The sequence below is a fragment of the Schistocerca serialis genome, chromosome 3 (assembly GCF_023864345.2).
Source record: "Schistocerca serialis cubense isolate TAMUIC-IGC-003099 chromosome 3, iqSchSeri2.2, whole genome shotgun sequence".
NCBI classification, from domain to species: Eukaryota; Metazoa; Arthropoda; class Insecta; order Orthoptera; family Acrididae; genus Schistocerca; species Schistocerca serialis.
In genome coordinates this window covers 620,550,781-620,565,599 of record NC_064640.1, presented here as the reverse complement: position 1 = coordinate 620,565,599, position 14,819 = coordinate 620,550,781, and the positions used below count along the sequence as shown (strand labels likewise).

At 44.9% G+C, this 14,819-nt stretch overlaps 1 protein-coding gene across 1 annotated transcript in view; it reads right to left on the bottom strand.

Annotated features, from left to right (window-relative positions):
• Positions 1–6,681, bottom strand: part of LOC126470509 (solute carrier family 41 member 1-like) — a 111,467-nt gene extending 104,786 nt beyond the window's left edge. Inside the window, exon 1 of the mRNA XM_050098404.1 lies at positions 6,564–6,681. The gene's annotated coding sequence lies outside the window, so the exon portion shown is untranslated. The remainder of the gene's footprint in view (positions 1–6,563) is intronic.
• Between the last annotated feature and the right edge of the window lie 8,138 nt (positions 6,682–14,819).

Sequence of the window (14,819 nt, the reverse complement as noted above, 5' to 3'; positions counted from 1 at the left end):
CGTGTATCCGGAAAGGGAAAGACGGACGGCGACAGCTTGGAAGGAAGTGTTTAAATGGATTGGGTGATAATGGAGAGTTTCATGGAGAAGAATCGTGAGTCCTCCATGGGCTGGAGTGCCTTCAACAGAGGGGAGATCATATCGGACGGACTTAAAATGAGGGAGAACAAAGCGGTCATGGGGACGCAGCTTTGTTTCCTGAAGACAGAAGACGACCGGTGAGTAGGATCGTAAGAGGATCGACAATTCATCCCGATTGGCTCGAATACCGCGGATATTCCAGTGGATAATGGACATAGGGTGAACAGAAAATGGAGGAATGTGACCAAGGTCGCTGTCAACTCAACGACTGCTCAGAGCTTGCGACCGACAGCATGGAATGGCATTCAGCCGAAGGCAGAAGATCCTGATCCATAGGTTGGTCAGGAGCAGCTCCTGCCAACAGCGATCGGCCGGTTGATCGGCCGCCAGCAGTGCGCCTCGGCGACACAGAAGATGGCCGAGGGCAATTTCCGCCAGGTGGTGCTGTAGATGGGACATGCCTTGGCGGAGAAGGAGAGGAACTGGGTTTCTTTGTAGCCTTCTTGGAAGTATGATGTTTAGAGGAAGGAGGAACCGATGGTTGGGAAGTTACCGTACGTAAAAACTCTTCACGAGTATGCTCTTTTTTCGAAGTCTTGGTGTCTGACTTGTGGGCTCGAGATTTAGCAGAACTCGACGAAGGGTGAGCCAGAGAGTGGGCAGGCGAAATTGGTGAGGTTGAACGGGCGATCTTTGCACTGGCCGATCTGACGACCATGGCACTAAAGGTGAGGTCGCAAGTCTGCATGGCCGCCTCCTTTGTTGGCCGAGGAGTAGCAAGGACAGTGCTGTATTTTCCTTTCTGAGGCACGGTGGGCTGTCGACTGGCGAATAATTTTCGAGCACCAAAGGTCGACACCTTTTCCTTTACTCTAATTTCCTGGATGAGCTTTTCGTCCTTAAAAACGGGAGAATCTCGAGAGGGAGCAGCGTGGTCACCCATACAGTTGATGCAGCGAGGGGATGGAGGTGGACAAGCACCCTCATGGGCATCCTTGCCACACAACACATTTGGCTGGATTGGAACAGGACTGGCTGGTGTGATTGAACCGCTGACACCGATAGCAACGCGTAGGGTTTGGGACGTAAGGGCGAACGGAAATTATCTCATAGCCTGCTTTGATTTTCGATGGGAGTTGAACTTTGTCAAATGTCAAGAAGACAGTGCGGGTTGGAATGATGTTTGTGTCAACCCTTTTCATAACCCTATGAACAGCCGTTACACCCTGGTCAGACAGGTAGTGCTGAATTTCTTCGTCAGAAAATCCATCGAGGGAGCGTGTATAAACGACTCCATGCGAGGAATTTAAAGTACGGTGCGGTTCCACCCGGACAGGGAAGGTGTGTAGTAGTGAGGTACGCAGCAATTTTTGTGCCTGGAGGGCACTGACTGTTTCTAACAACAGGGTGCCATTCTGTAATCTGGAACAAGACTTTACAGGACCTGCAACTGCGTAGACACCTTTCTGAATAATGAAAGGGTTGACCGTGGAGAAGTCGTGACCTTCGTCAGACCGAGAAACAACAAGGAACTGTGGCAACGATGGAAGAACTGACTGTGGTTGAGACTCAGTGAACTTACGTTTGTGAGCAGACATAGTGGAAGGTGAGGAAACCATTGCGGAAGAATCCCCCATGATTACCGGCGTCTCCGATGGCGCGCTCCTCCCTTGTGGGGGCCCTCTCTGAGGGCACTCCCGCCTTAGGTGATTGTTCACACCTCAGGTCACACCTCCCGACAAACGGACGGAGGGACCAATCGGCACTTTCGGAAGGTATCAGCTCAGGTAATCACCCCTCCCTGGGCCTGGCTGTTACCAGGGGGTACGTACGTGTCCTACCTGTCTAACCGGGGCGGGGAATTATGCGTTACCCCGTCACCGGCTACGCATGGAAGTGCGTGGGTCGGCCTTCAGGCACGCACAGGGAGGAAGAAAGAGAAAGGGAAAGGAAAGAAGAGAGGTCTCAAACGCCGCAGCGGAGAAAAGGGTAAAGAGAAGAGGTAAGGAAGGACAAAGGAAGGATGAAGACATACAAGCAAGGAAGGCGAAGAATACGGTACATTTACAAGCGTCCGTCTCCGGTCGTAGGCACAAACCATACTCCCAGAGGGGGAGAAAGGGAAGGAAAGAGCCAGAGGTGAGGGGGGGGGGGGGGGCGAAGATGGGGGATGGGGAAGGATGCGGAAAGGGAAGGTATGCAGCCCGGAAAGGAAGGAAGGCCACATTAGCTCGGGGTCCCATGCTCGCTACGCACGTATCCACAAAAGAGTTGTGGATCCCCTGGGGGGACAGGGTAGTAGTGTCCTTTATAGCTTGTTTGTTCAGAGAAACCAGGGCACACCAATCTGTGTTCCAAGCCTGCAACAACTGATGGCATAGAGTCAACTGGATGTCCAGCTCCTGTACCCTCACCTCCAGTTGGCATCCTGGTAGCCCACTTTGCCAACCAGTCAGCAGGTTTTTCCCCTGGGATCCCAACATGACCTGGGGTCCAGTCAAAGATGACCACCCATCCAGCTTGGAAGTAAAAACTTAGGCCCTGGATAGTCACAACCAATGGCTATCGCAGGTAGCACTCACTGATAGCTTGAAGACTATTCAGAGTAACTGCTGATTGAGAACATCTCACTGGGACAAGAACGAATGTGACCAAGGGCTTGAGTGTGCTTTCTATTCTGCACTGAATACACTGCATATGTTCGGCAGGTAGCGTAGTTCACTACACCTTGCATGTGTGCAGGCAAAAACTGGTTTGGCTGTCAACCATTGAGCCGTCAGTGTATACCACTTACAAACCCATAAATGCATCAAAGATGGCCTGGAACAGGTGCCAAAAAAATCATGAGCTGAACAGTCTTTAGACCCAACAGATAGGTTGAGACAAATTCAATAATGGGGGTACACACACAATCGCTTCCTGACAAGCAAGGTGACCCTCCCTACCAGTAAAAAGGACATGATAGTTTGGATGCTCACGGGAGAAGTGAATGTGTATCAAATAGTTGAGCAGCAGTGGTTGGTACCTGATCTGTGATGGAGGTACCTAAGCCTCCACGAGTAGGCTGTTCACATGGCTGGTCCGAAAGGCACCTGTCACATGTCTGACCTCGCTATGGTGAATCGCATCCAGCACCCACAATGCTTCAAGGGGATGCCGAGACTCCCAATATCAAGACAAGACAGGATCAGGGCTTTTAAAGCCGCAAAAGGATAGAGTGATTGGTCTGCACCCCAGCTGGTGTTACTGAGGTTGCAAAGAGTATTAAGTTGTCACCAGCATGTTCCCTTAAGTTGGCGAAGATGGGGAAGCCACATCAACCGGGCATAAAAAAAATGGCTCTGAGCACTATGCGATTTAACGTCTGAGGTCATCAGTCCCCTAGAACTTTGAACTACTTAAACCTAACTAACCTAAGGACATCACAAACATCCATGGCCGAGGCAGGTTCGAACCTGCGACCGTAGCAGTCGCGCGGTTCCGGACTGAAGCGCCTATAACAGCTCGGCCACAGCGGCTGGCCACCTGGGCACAAAAGATAAGTCCCAAAAACTGATACAACTCCACCACATTGAGAAACTGATTGTCGAGGTAGAGTTCTAGTTGTGGATGGACAGTACGACAATGACAGAAGTGCATGACATATGTCTTGGCAGCTGAAAACCGGAAGCCATAGGTGAGAGCCCAGGACTGTATCCTTAGTATGGCACCCTGCATTCAACATCACCCCATAGTGGAGGAGCAACAGTAAAGGCAAAATTCATCAGCATACAGGGAGGGTGACACTGTAGACCCCACAGCTGCAGCTAGACCATTAGGAGCTAGTAGAAAAACATTGGGAGGGAACCTGGAGACCCAGTAACGTAGGTAACACAGATGTGATGATGCCAGGTGGCATCATAAGCCTTCTGCAAGTTGAAGAAGTCAGTGATAAGGTACTGACGCTAGGCGAAAGCTATCTGGATAGCAGGCTCCAAGCAGACCAAATTGCAGTAAAACTGCCTTAGCGAAAACTGCCCTAGGATAAAGCCAAAAGAACCCAAGCCTCAAGCTACCAATACAGCTGCTGGCACACCATACATTCAATCAACTTGCAGAGAACATCAGTGAGATTAATTAGACTATTGATGTCCCACTCAATGCAGTGTTGACCTGGTTTCAGTACTGAATGGTCACACTGTCTCTCGATTGAGATGAAAACTCACCCTTACTCCAGATACAGCTGAAAATGGCAATGATGTCCTATGGCATTCCACCAGTAGGTGTCTGAGCATTTAGCTGTGGATGTAGTCACCCTGGTGCCGTGTCAGTGCAAAGGGTTCAGGTACTGAAGAATTCTGACTCACTGAATGGAGTATTATATGGCTGCAGGTGACTTGTATTGAAAGGTAAGTAAATTTGCTTCAACTGCTGTTTGAGGACATGAAATGTAGGCTGATAACACAGTCCATCAACATTTAACAACAATCATCCCATAATTACATACTCCGGATACAAGACTTTCAGCCAGACTGAGTAACTAGTAAATAAGATTAATGTTGACGGTAGTATACGACAGACAAAAAGTGCAATTACAGGACCCTAATATCCGTCACAGAAGGATACTGGGCCTAAAATAACTATCAGCAAGACAATAATGACTGGTCACCCACTTACACGAAAACTAAGAAGCATGATAAGGCAACCAATCTTAAAAGAAATACTAAAACAAGTTGCTACTTTTACACTACAGCTCAGATACTAAAAAAAAAACACAAGATGGAAGGTCCTCCGACACCTGACAGCAGTTACAATGTGTCATACACAAATTAGCACATCCTGCTCTGGTAGCAGCCCACATTCCATAGAGCAACTCTTAACTGGTTTATAACGACTGATGTAAGTGAGTAAATGATTATATTAGTTCACTCTTCATAGTTTATTTTCCATCACAACAGATTATGAAATTCCCAACAGGCATTTGTTACTGCGGAACTGGATAAATAATTGCCCGACTTCAAAGGAGTCCCTGCATACAGCAGAATAAAAGTGTCCTCCTTCCTTCACAAGTGGATCTGGGAGCTCTGTGTTCTAAACAGCTTTCTACAACAAGTGTATACGAAGAAGAGTCTGATGAAATGATATGGAACTCTAGAACAATTCATTAAAGTCCTAGAGTTTAAATAAGTGAATTATTGGGACAAATCCTCAGAAATGAAATGAGTGGCCAGGAAAGCTCTAGAGTTAGCCAGCTGCCATATACCATCAAAATAAACAGAACTCATTTTAGCCACTACTAAACATTGGCACAATAACAAACATTGGCACATATTATTAATGTCACTAAATCTTCAGATTCGTACTTCTTATACTTAAGATGTATATTAAAATGAGGCTAGGGATGTCTTGCAAATAGAGCATCTATTAAGCTCCACTGAAGTGAGAGCTAGAATCATATATAGTGGTACACACAATTCTTTCGGGCTTAATAGAGCCTTGGGAACTCTATTCAAATCTTCACTGTCAACATTCATTTATCTGAATTCTTTTGTAGTGCATCCTCTCTTCTGTGTGCAATACATTTCAGGTATATATATATATATATATATATATATATATATATATATATATATATATATATATATATATATATATATATATATACACATATTTCACCAATGAACCGATTGTTTATTTTGGCTGCTGAAAACAATACCTGTAATTTTGATGTGTCGGTAGTCACACATTTAAAGAATTCTGTTCTATCGCGTATTTTTCTATTTGTTCATAAATATGAATCTCGTATCTATGCCCACACAAAAAAACATGCAAACGCCTGCAGTGAACTGTGGCTTTCAAATAGACTGAATAATACCACAGTTTTACATCCCTTGTGCAGTAGGTCTGTCTGCAGATTTTTAAGTATCTATTTTCACACTGTACACTGTGTGGCCACATTTTAGGCGAAGCATATTGCACCCATTATAATGAAACTGACATTGCTGTCGCTGAGTAATTCTAGCAGTGTATAAATTAAACGGAATACGTTTGGAATTAGGAGACAGAAAAAAATATTTGCTTTGCCGTGCTGTTGTGAAGCTTGAGGCAAGTACGTCATATTAAAGTTTCCTTCGTCAAGTAAACCTTTTAAAATGTGAACTAAAGAAATGTGATTCATGACTATTACCTTTCTGCTTGATACGACACTCCGCAATATAGGCGTTTATTGAAGTACAACCACACTCGTTACCATACTGCACCCACGCAGCGTTCATTACGACCATTGTGCAAATCATTAACAATACGTCTGATGCTCAGGTTTATGTTAAGGTAGTTATATATGAAAAGGTATTGCTGGAAAGACATCTTCATGTATTCTGTTTGAGTATTAGTGGGACAAACAACGGTCGGTTTATTACAGGATCAGGAAAGCATACTACAATAACCAGCACATGTATTGGCGTGCAATAACACAAATTAAGTTTTGCTGAGAAGCTTCATACCTCAACGATAAGCGATGCCAATGACCAGCATATGGCACGCTCTTACACACCGGTGATCACATTTCATACACCTTACAAGAAACCGGCACCTCACACCATCTACCAGCGGACCAACTTGCGCCAAAGATAGCCACTTCTGCAGACCTATCCTCTCTCAGCTTTCTATCTGACCAAGGATGTTCCTCCCACATAACTACGCTTAAAACTCTTCTTTAACTTGTGCCTTTGTCCCGCAGTTTTCGCAGGGTCGGCATCGTTACTGTCGGAGTTGGCATGGTTAATTGAAGGGGTGGCCGGATGCCCTTCCTGTCGCCACATAACTACGCATAAAACTACAGACAACTGTGTCTATAGCTTATATTGTGACGTATCACATCCGTACAGAAGCTTCAATTTCGGTACTGAAACGAGATATTCCCAGTCACAAAACTGTTTTGAGAGATTTTATTTCTTCATTTTCACTATTCTTTAACGTATCACATCCGTACAGAAGCTTCAATTTCGGTACTGAAACGAGATATTCCCAGCCACAAAACTGTTTTGAGAGATTTTATTTTTTCATTTTCACTATTCTTTAACGGCCAGTATCCATGCAGTGACTTTTTTGTGCAGATTTTTGCGCAAATAACTGAGCATGCAATAACTCATCGCAGAGTTTCATTCTACAGGAGGCCTGCCATTGGTCTGGGGAAAAATTTCAGCGGTAAGCCGTTATACTCTTAGTTCAAACTTCAGGACATCAAGTCGTCATGTAGGAAATTCTACTGTGACTTGTGTTTGCAACTTGAAAAAAGTGCAAACGAAATGCCAGAGGTAGAAGAAAACGATCTAAATTGTGAAGACAGTGGCTCCATAAATGGCGGCAGTTTTCACATAATAATTTACTTCATGAGTTACTGGGTGAATCCGACGAGTGGTGAAATTATTTGTGAATGTACTTGGAGACGTAAAAATCTATTCACGCTCACACCTCACATAAAGTCCTTGTAAACGATCAAATAATATGTCATATTTAACTAGTTTACCAAATTATTTGGCAGTGTGTGGTTTGGCGTACGTGAGAGAAATTTTGATAGACGATTGATTTGTCAAGATGTCCGATGTTGTTTGTATTGCCGTTTCCTCGTGTATGTTAAGCGAGCAAAGAATTTTTTATTTCAGTTTATCTCACTCTCTCGTGAGCTTCTACAAACTGTGGAAACTACAGTAAAAAGAGTATATGGATAACAATAAAAGGGCACTGGCAAAATGGTGCAAGTGTTGCGTCTTCCACAGCCAAATATTACGGAGTAAGACGTTAAGATCACTCCACTCCATAATTTCCGTGGTGGCGATGGTACAGCAACTGTAATAGATCCTTATGTACAGAAAAAACAGTCTTGGTTACACAAGATAGGTTTGTTTAATCTTCACATGTGACGCATCATCAGACAATCTGAGGAAATTACAAACCGATATCAGTACAAATTGCTATTAAAGATAATAATAAATGATAAACTAAAAACATCAAAAGGCAGACAAACATCGAGCATTTGAGCAAATTTGCCCATATCTCCAACTCTATTTTTCAGATCTGTATGTATCTTGTATCTGCACAAATTTCTGGCCCACATGCTACAATCTTTCTCATGTGTGCCGACAGATGGTTGCCTGGGACTAGCCTTTAGCGCGATGTACCAGAATAACACAGTATACAAAAGGTAAGAGTCAGCCAGGACTCGAAACCGGAAGTCTTGTTTTCCGTGAGCAGTCACCCTAACCATTAGGCTGCCAGAATATGCCTCCAGGCCTTGACCCAAACTTTCATAGCCACTTGTTCTCCTCCGATTACTATCAGACGAACGATTACTTGTTAAAACTAGGAAATCCAGGTTCTAGTCAGTGTCTGGCACAAATTTTCGTTAGTTAAAACATTAATCAGGCCGCAGTTCAGCATTTCTTAGAATTATTTCACTAATATCATTTCATTTATTGTACATAACTATCGCAGTAATTATTAATAAAGCTGCAGATAGGGATCCACCAGACCCAAAATCGTACCAAACAATTTGCTTGTATAATACATTGGGTAAGGTCCATGAGGAGCTCACAGGGAACGCCATGGCTTTAGTCAGCACCAATCTGGCTTTAGACCAGAAAAAATCTATTGATGATGCAATTAAGTGAGCTTCTCAAATTGTAAAACAGACATTACAGATGTATGGAGTTGCGATTTGTATTGACATTGCTGTCATCTTTGATAATCTTTGCTGGTCAGCAATGTTTTTACGATTTCGAGAACTACAGGTACTCGGATCCCTGTATAATAGTTTTCGAGACTATTGTAGGAACAGAGTGGCTGAGTGGCAAAAGTGCAAATGCAAGGTTGTAAAAAGAATTACCAAAGGATGCAGGCCCAGCTACTGAGATATCACAACTGAACTGCTCTTGAATTTAATCGAGGAAGATGAACGTTCAGACAGGATCGTTCTGTATGCTGATGTCCTGTTAGTTGTGATATCAGCCAAGACAAGATGAACTTTGGAAAACAAGGGCTGCGGTATTCTACACACAATACAACAAAGGTGCAACAAAAACAAATTATCCATAGCAGCACAAAAAAACAGCATACATAATGCTTAAAGGATCACTATCAAGACACCCAGCGATTAAAATAAACAATAACACGATAAAATGCTAAGTAGTAACTATATATCTTGGGGTACACATTGATGAACGACATAACTTCGACGAACACATACAGCTAATCACAAACAAAGCCAAAAGTATACTTCAAAATCTACCAACATTAAATTCGACATGATTCAGACTACCTCTTACACACATAAGAATGTACCACTGTGCGCTTTTCGAGTCGGTATTGAGTTTTGCAGCTAGTATATGGGCACACGGACTCGCTCTCATCATGAACAGGATCATCGTTAGGCAGTTCAGAGCAGTGTGCTATTTAGACTATCTTGGGCGTTCGGCGCCACATCAGTCGATTCACTGTATATACAGCCCTTACCTAACGTACTTGCAGCTCATGTCGCTCTTAAAAAGCAATCGTTGCATATGTGGGGAAATTAGTTTCACAGAACACTTCCTTTTGAAATGCATTAGATGCAGACAATTATGTAATAACATAGTACACATAATGGAAACAACGCTATACAAAACATTTAGGAACATAGATACATGGACATAGTTGAATACAATCGCCAACAACTTCTCGAAGGCGGAACATGACATACAAGCAGACTCATCAATACAGAAGACGCAGAAGACAAAGACCGTCTGACATAGATGGCTCGAGTAGCTCTAGCAATGATGATGAAATGAGTGACAATGTCAACACTGACATAAAATAGACAGACAAAACACATAAAACATACACAACTACTCACATGAACATTAATCAAAGATTGTAATTTGTATCTTATTATGAATGAATTAATTAAAAGTAGAAGTAATCAGAATAGTCCGTGGATAGATATCGTTCTAGAATCCACATTTAATCTGTATCCAACGTTGTTAAGTAGTTACATAAATGAACAAATCATTGTAAATGTAATAATATGAATGTAACATAGATATAATATAAAGTAAGCAAGCAAAATCAAGCAGTGTGAACACACAACAGAAACAGATCAGGCATATTACCCAATTACACAAAATTAATGGGTCCACTACTCAAAAAAGTCTAGTTTTATTCTACAAAACTGTTTTTACAAGATTAATAATATGTTAGTGGCAGCTTCTTATTTCTTCTACAGCTATATTGGAACAGTATATATCTTAATTTGACTGCATCGAGGCAGAATATTGTTCTAATGTCATGCAGAATTTGTTTACTGCCTATCCTAGTAGTAGTTATGGTTATGTAGCCTAACAAACATCAACTCGCACAGTGCACAGCATTCTAATAAACAACACCGACATACACTGGAGAGCCAAAGAAACTGGTACAGCTGCCTAATACTGTGCAGGGCCCCTGCAAGGACGCAGAAGTGCCAAAACGCGATGTGGTATGGATTCAACTAATGTTTGAAGTAGTGCTGGAGGGAATTGACACCACGAATCCTGCAGGGCTGTCCATAAATTCTCAACAGTACGAGGGGGTCGAGATCTCTTCTGAAGAGCACATTGCAAGGCATCCCAGATATGCTCAATAACGTTCATGTCCGGTAACCTTGGTGACCAGCAGAAGTTTTTAAACTCAAAAGATTGTTCTTGGAGCCACCCTGTAGGAATCCTGCATGTGTGGGGTGTCGCATTGTCCTGCTGGAATTGCCCAATTCCACTAGGATGTACAATGGACATGAATGGATGCAGGTGATCTGACAGGATGATTACATATGTGTCACCTGTCAGAGTCGTATCTAGATGCATCAGGGATCCCATATCACTCCAACTGCACACACCCCACACCATTACAGAACCTCCACCAGCTTGGACAGTCCCTTGCTGACATGCAGGGTCCATGGATTCATGAGATTGTCTCCATACTTGTAGACGTCCACTGCTTGATAAAATTTGAAATGAGGTTCGTCCAACCAGGCAACATGTTTTCAGTCATCAACAGTCCAAAGCTGGTGTTGATGGGTCCAGACAAGGCATAAAGCTTTGTGTCATGCAGTCATCAACTGTACACGAGTTGGCCTTTGGGTACATGAATAGGCGTTTGGCTCCAAAAGTTCATTTCGATGATGTTTCGTTGAATGGTTTGCACTCTGAGACTTGTTGGCCCAGTATTGAAATCTGCAGCAATTTGTGGAAGGGTCGCATTTCTGTAACACTGAACGATTCTCTTCAATCATCGTTGGTCCCATTCTTGCAGGAGCTTCTTCTGGCCACAGTGATGTCGGATATTGGATGTTTTACCCGATTCCTGATATTCACGGTACACTCGTGAAATGGTCACATGGGAAAATCCCCACTTCATACTAACTCAGAGATGCTGTGTCCCATTGCTCATGCGCCAACTATAACACCACATCCTAACTCACTTAAATCCTGATAACCAGCCACTGTAGCAGCAGTAACCGATCTAACAATTGTGCCAGACATTTGTTGTCTTATGTTTGTGGGGTCCTGCCCAGTCCTCACTTAAAGGATGCCTTAAGGATGCTGCATTCTCAGATATCTATACAACAATTCAAGCAAAATCACTTTAATAGTTTTTATTACAAATAAGCAGGTTGTCAATATTTAACTTTGAATTCACAACAGTGTCGCAAGTGAAGGGCGACATGCAAACAGTCAATGTCTTTTGCTGTATACAAGGTCCATGCAAGCACTGGATATGGATCACACGTCACTGCTATCGAAGTGCTCTCTGCTGGGCTCGGTCTAGTCTTGTGCTACTAATGTCCATCTAGTACTGTGCCAGTCTGTGAGTCCCGGTCTGGTACTGTGTGCTCCGAGGCTGGCAGCAGTGGCGCTTATATTCACTTCGTCTAGAAGCCGCTCCTATCGTGGTGACGTTCTAGTCAGCGTGCTATTGGCTGACGTCGTCTCACAGCCTTCTCTTCTCTTGCGTTCTTCGTCTTCATGCCGACGCTTGTGAATATGCCGGAACATTCCTCCCCCCTCCCCCCCCCTCCCCAAAGCGACGGACAGTCGTCGTGTAGGCAGTGCGATCACAGTGGGGGATGCAGGAGCGTGGGAGCGTCGCTGGACCAGAAGCTGTGGCTGCAGGGAACATCAAGCTTCTGGTCGTACCCCACCATCCAGTCTTCGCTCTGGCGGAAACGTCCTCTAGAAAACGACCAGAAGGGTGTGCGTCCAACTCCTGCTGCCATGAACCAGATGAAAAAGGCGGCGACTGCTGCGGTGTGGGCGGGTCCAGCTCCATGGGTAGAACGAGAGGAGGTGGAGGAGGCGAAGACTCCGTCTCCATGTGGTCGTCCTACGGTGTCATGAGGACACCCTCTGGGGGCTGCTGTGGCCGTGTCATTCTCTGGATCAGTGAATCTGGGGGAAGAGAGACTGAAAGATCATCATGCATATGAAAGAGGCGAAGTTGATTTTGATGGGGTTGCAAGCCATTTGGACCTGAAATATGATATATGCAAGCGCCAAGTCGACGAACTACAAGAACCGCACCTTTCTGTTCAGTGAGACTATGCCGACGGGCAAAGTATTGGCGCACTACAGAGTTCTTTACGCTGTGTTAGGAACGAGGCCAAGATGTGCGAATGTATGTTAACAAAACGTTTAAATCTGAATCAGATTCCGTGGCCTGTACAATTTTCTTATAGTTCAATGGAAAAGACTGAAGCAATTCAGAATCCTGAACATCGATGTGACGACAAGATGCAGCAGAAACGTCAAAGTCTGTATCTGGCCCAATCGGAAGACATGAAAGTGCATCTGCATTACAATGTTGAGCTGTCAGACGGTACACAATCTCGTACTGGTATTGAGATAATAAAAAAGCCCATCTTTGCAATTTTTGGACAGTTCGTACAGGAATTAGTTTTGTCGGATGAAACAAGGACTGCAAAGGCTTGTGATCCGTTACTAAGTAGAATTTTCTGCCATACAAATAGTGATGAAATTTGGTGACACCATACACAATAGCCAAAGCTTCTTTTTCAATTTGTGGATAATTACACTGAGCTTTGAACAACACTTTTGATGCAAAAGTGATAGGCCTGTCTTTATCACCAATTCTGTGCGAAAGCACTGCACCGATTCCGTAAGAGGAAGCGCCAACTTGGAATACAACTGGCTTCTCAGGATCACAGTGAGCTAAGCATCGATCACGGAGCAATGCATCTTTAAGTTTTTGAAAAGTTACTTGGCACTCATCTGTCCAAACAAAGGGGAAATTCTTGTGACGCAAGCGATGCAATGGAGCTGCGATTTGTGCCGCATTCAGTATGAACAGAGCAAAATAGTTCATTTTCCCTAAAACTGACTGCAATTCTGTCATATTGCGAGGAATTGGCAAGTCTCGTATGGCTAACAAATGAGATTGAAGGGGATGTACACCTTGACTGTCTATGACATGACCAAGATACTGCAACTCAGGTTAGCCGGCCGCGGTGGTCTCGCGGTTCTAGGCGCGCAGTTCGGAACCGTGCGACTGTTACGGTCGCAGGTTCGAATCCTGCCTCGGGCATGAATGTGTGTGATGTCCTTAGGTTAGTTAGGTTTAAGTAGTTCTAAGTTCTAGGGGACTGCTGACCACAGCTGTTAAGTCCCATAGTGCTCAGAGCCATTTGAACCATTTTTGTACCAACTCAGGTTAAAAAAAAAATCACACTTTTCCAGTCTACACTTTAGTCCTGCATCACATAACACACTAAACAAAGCACGTAAAATTGCACTATGTTCTTCAGGTATACGACATGCTACTACAAAATCGTCCAAATACACTCCTGGAAATGGAAAAAAGAACACATTGACACCGGTGTGTGAGACCCACCATACTTGCTCCGGACACTGCGAGAGGGCTGTACAAGCAATGATCACACGCACGGCACAGCGGACACACCAGGAACCACGGTGTTGGCCGTCGAATGGCGCTAGCTGCGCAGCATTTGTGCACCGCCGCCGTCAGTGTCAGCCAGTTTGCCGTGGCATACGGAGCTCCATCGCAGTCTTTAACACTGGTAGCATGCCGCGACAGCGTGGACGTGAACCGTATGTGCAGTTGACGGACTTTGAGAGAGGGCGTATAGTGGGCATGCGGGAGGCCGGGTGGACGTACCGCCGAATTGCTCAACACGTGGGGCGTGAGGTCTCCACAGTACATCGATGTTGTCGCCTGTGGTCGGCGGAAGGTGCACGTGCCCGTCGACCTGGGACCGGACCGCAGCGACGCACGGATGCACTCCAAGACCGTAGGATCCTACGCAGTGCCGTAGGGGACCTCACCGCCACTTCCCAGCAAATTAGGGACACTGTTGCTCCTGGGGTATCGGCGAGGACCATTCGCAACCGTCTCCATGAAGCTGGGCTACGGTCCCGCACACCGTTAGGCCGTCTTCCGCTCACGCCCCAACATCGTGCAGCCCGCCTCCAGTGGTGTCGCGACAGGCGTGAATGGAGGGACGAATGGAGACGTGTCGTCTTCAGCGATGAGAGTCACTTCTGCCTTGGTGCCAATGATGGTCGTTTGCGTGTTTGGCGCCGTGCAGGTGAGCGCCACAATCAGGACTGCATACGACCGAGGCACACAGGGCCAACACCCGGCATCATGGTGTGGGGAGCGATCTCCTACACTGGCCGTACACCACTTGTGATCGTCGAGGGGACACTGAATAG